The 4,434-nt window shown below is 39.9% G+C and overlaps 1 non-coding gene across 1 annotated transcript; it reads left to right on the top strand.

The window, feature by feature from the left end:
• Nucleotides 1-2,836: 2,836 nt before the first annotated feature.
• Nucleotides 2,837-2,942, top strand: LOC118492789. Its single transcript, XR_004894791.1, has one exon. It is a non-coding gene; the product is annotated as a small nucleolar RNA R71 (small nucleolar RNA).
• The last annotated feature ends 1,492 nt before the right edge of the window (nucleotides 2,943-4,434 follow it).

Genomic DNA, 4,434 nt, shown 5'->3' with positions numbered 1-4,434 from the left:
ATTTGTGTGAGAATTTAAGATGGATCAGTATATCGACAATCAAGGTGAATTGTTTAAGTCTGAGCATGAAATGAAGCTTAACGGTACTAGTAATTTGTCTGAAAAGCTGATATGATTCCCTGACACGCTCGCCAAAAATAAGTTTGTAAATAGTTTACTTTGTTTACTTTCTGCAATTTAAGTTTTCTGTATTTCATTTCTTAGTTTAGAACACTTTATTAAAAATCCAAAAAGATTTTATTTCTGCTTTATTTTTGACAAACCAAAGTGGAGAGTTGATTGTTGGATTCTCGAAGATTGAAGCAGATGCAGGAAAAGTTCTGAGTTGAAGAATGAGGAGAGCTTACTTTGTTAGAGATTGGATAGTTTAGAAAGTTAAAACAAGTTCATTAGCTTGATACTTGTTATTTTCATAAATTGTTTGAAAATGGTTAAACAAAATCAGTTTGATTCGTCAAATGATCAACCAAGGTTATTAAGTTGAACTTGGTAGATTAATCGAGTAATCAGGGTCATTAACTTGGACCTGAATACTTGAGTGGATTTCTAAAGCTGATTAAGTTTGTGATTTATTGTTGAATAGATAGTTTGTAATGTTTGATGTTTGAGACACAGGTTTTGGACTTCATCATTCCCACGGAAGCTAATTGTCAAAGTTTGAACCAGATCAAGACCTCAGATTCTAGCATATCGAGAGGGGGAGTCTATGAAAGGGGGAGTCTAGATCAACGATCAAAGGGAAGTCTGAAGATGAAGACAGGACAAGATTGTGAACCTGTGAAGATAGAATGCTTATGATGTGAAGACAGAGAGTTGGAGAAAAGACCATGACTGAAGACTCGGAGCTGAAGACTTCGTTAACATCTAAGGGGGAGACTGTTGGTGCATGAAATGTCTGTTGACTACGTTTAGATTGAGTGTTAGGTCAAGATAAGTCAAAATTAGGTTTATTATAGAGGTTTTGCTCATGTGTACATATAGAATAGAGGGTTTCGCTTAAGTGTTCATTAGAAACATTAGGGTTTCGCTCATTAGGTAACCAGGAGGTTTCGCTTATAGGTATCACTTGGGGTTTCGCTCATAAGGCAGTTCATATGAGCGAAACCAGGCAACCTATATATACCTGTTGTGTGAATTCAGTTGTAACTTGGAGCGAAACCTAGTCATATGTTGTGTAACGAAACTCTGTCAAATTGCATTCAGAAAGCATAAATAGAGAAGGAATTAAAAGGAACAGTTGTGTTACTTCATCTACATTGATTCTGCCTTTGTATCTGAGGATGAACTGCCTTGTACTGACTGTTTAGGGTCGGAAACTGGTCCAACAGCCACCCCCGTTTATGGTGGCTCAAAGAATCGGTTCCTATCACCTCCCCCACTGTAGCTTGTCATTGGTTGAAATGCATCCATCAAATGTCCATTCGGTGGATAGTCAACTACATACCTGCTCGAACCCTCATACTTCTTTTCACACCCCGGTGGTTTGTTTGTTTTTATTCTTTGATGCACACTTTTCAGATGGTCACTAGACTCTCTACTCTTCTCTTCAATAGATTCATAACTAATCTCCCTAGTATGAACATCAAAGTACAACTTACGGTTCTCTTCGGTCATAGTAATGATCCCATCTCTACAGTTAATTTGAGCACTCACCGTATAAAGAAACGGTCGACCTAAAATTACCCTTTGTTGTGATGCTAATTTGGTAGGGGCATAATCTAGGACCAGAAAATCCACCGGGTATTCGAATTCTCCCAACCGAATCATAACATTCTTAACTATTCCCCGTGGACACCTCCAACTTTCATCCGCCAAGCTCACCATGGTGTCTATATCTTGAAGCGGACCAAAGTCGTACATATCGTATAGATCGCCTAGTAACACACTCATACTCGCCCCATAGTCCAACAATGCTTGAGGAATTTTTAATTTTCCCACTTGAATAGGCACGAGTGGTGCTCCATGCTCTTTGTCCGTTTCAACCTCGGCATCCCTTCCTATACCTGCACTCACTTGACAAGAAGAAGTTAGAAATGGTTCATTAAATTCACTATTAGGAACTGTACTTACCACATTGATATTAATGCTTTTTGTGTTCTTGAGATTTATCACCGTGTCACTTGGTGATTGACCTTTTGCTTTCTTCAATAATGCCACGTCACTTGCAAGTTGACCCATTTGAGTGGTCAACGATTGAATAGCTTTGTCATGGATTTCATCTTTTTGCATGCGAACATCATGCATTTGATTTCTTCGCTGCATCACTAGTTGCATTGCCTTGAGCATCTCCAAGACCTCATTTCCACCAGAAGAACTTTGACCCGAAAACCCACTTTGATTATTGAACGGTTGGCGTGGAGTAATGTTATCTTGACTTCCTTGAAAATTCGGGTTAGCTTGGTTTGAGGGATTTCCATATCTAAAATTTGGGTGGTTTCTCAAACCGGGGTGGTAAGTATTAGAATTCATGTTATAATTTCTACCACCCCCTCCTTGCCCTTGCAATGCATTCACCTCTTCATATTGCCCTTCCACTCCTTGGCAATTTTCAGCCGCATGTCCTAACTCATTACAAAGTGCACAAACATCATAAATTTGATTAGAAGTTTGAACATTACCATCGTCTACCGCGTGCACTTGAGTTCGGGTAATGGCCGGTCATGCTCTCCTTGATGCTTGAGCTTTTCTCTTTGATGTGACCGTCATTTGCTCCAAGATACCCCAATCGCCATTCTCGTAATTTGTGCCAAAAGTACCATTTGTGATCGACATTAAGTCACGAGCATCTTCAGCACATAACCCCTCATGAAAAGCATTCATCAACTCCCATAGCTCTATCCCATGGTGAGGGCAATTCTTGATCATCATGTTAAACCGTTCGAATGCTTCATGAAACATCTCACCCGATTGTTGTTGAAAACTTCTCAACCCTTTTCTAGCATCATTTTTCTTTTGAGCGGTATAAAATTCATCCAAGAATATTTGTTGCATTTCTCCCCATGTATAGATAGATGCCGAAGGTAGGGTGTAAAACCACTTTTTAGCCTTGTCTTCTAGGGAAAATTGGAATAACACCAATTTGACATCATCGGCCGAAAATCCTTGACCCCCAATAGTGTTGCAAATCGAATCGTAAGCCTCCAAATGAAAATAAGGCTCCTCCGTTGCTAAACCCTTATACTTTGGTAAACTTTGTAACGAATTCGTTCGCACTTCGAACGTCCTCCCTTGATCATTGTGAGGAATAACTACTGACGAAGGATTATGAGTGATCACCGGTGCTTCTATGCCTCTTGCATGTTCTCGAAGGTGTCTTCTTGGTACACCCAACCAAACTCTTGGACGTATAGGACCTATTGGTCTTTGAGCTTGTGGTCGTGGAGGCCCAAATTGTTGTGGAGGTGGTTGAAACCTTGGCCCCACATGAGGTTGTTGAACACGTCTTTGCACTGGTGGACCTTGTGGTGGCAATTGTTGAGGTATAATTTGTTGTTGAAGAATCCCACCGACACTTGACATTCTTTGATTGTGTCTTTATACGTAAGTAAACTCCCCTTGATCTCCATCACCTCCATACATGTACCCTTCTTCATCATATCCCCCAAAATCGTCATCATACCCATCGTCGAACCCATCTTGTCTTACTCCCAAAGTATGTTGAAATTGCACTCCCGGTTGAAATGGAGTAAAATGGATAATCGATGGACCTGTTTGGTATAAGTTAGGTGGTGGTATTTGTGATGATGATGGTTGGCAAGATGTTGGGAAAAAGGATGAATAAGCTGGAACAGCGGATGATGTAGGGTTGTAACTGAAAGAATATTCAGATTGTGTATTCTCAGGTAAGGTAGTGTTGGTTGGTTTGATTTCTGGTATGGATGTAGGAATGGTAGTATTTGGTGACGGTTGTGTTGAAGATGGTATAAAAGGTGGTGTAAGCTCACCCGTAGTGGGTGGTGGTGGTGGATCCATGTATCTAATTGGTGTAATTGTAGGTGTTGTTGGTGAACCGCTGATTTTGTTTTCTCTTAGCAAAATTCTGTTTCTTCTCAAAGTCCGTTCAATTTCTGGATCAAATGCCAATGGTGATAGCTTGTGAGAGCTCCTAGTACGCATGCACCTGTAAATACCTGCACACTAACACACCCAGCGTAAACTAGAAAAATAACAAACTTAAAAAGATCAAAATAACACACGTTGCGCACTACTCCCCGGCAACGGCGCCAAAATTTGACGTGATGTCGTGGTCCAATTTGACGTGATGTCGTGGCAAGAGGGTATCGAACACAGGGAGTTTGTGGAATATGTGTTATTTAAAGGTTTGTCTAAGTTAACTATATTAAACTAATTGAAATAAAAGTAAATTCAAGAGTTGGATTTTGGTGACTGGTTTGTTTGATTTTAAAACTAAGACTACTAATGTAATTGCAAAAA

This window comes from Helianthus annuus, chromosome 5, assembly GCF_002127325.2.
Source record: "Helianthus annuus cultivar XRQ/B chromosome 5, HanXRQr2.0-SUNRISE, whole genome shotgun sequence".
Taxonomy (NCBI): domain Eukaryota; kingdom Viridiplantae; phylum Streptophyta; class Magnoliopsida; order Asterales; family Asteraceae; genus Helianthus; species Helianthus annuus.
This window is presented reverse-complemented; position numbering and strand designations above follow the sequence as displayed.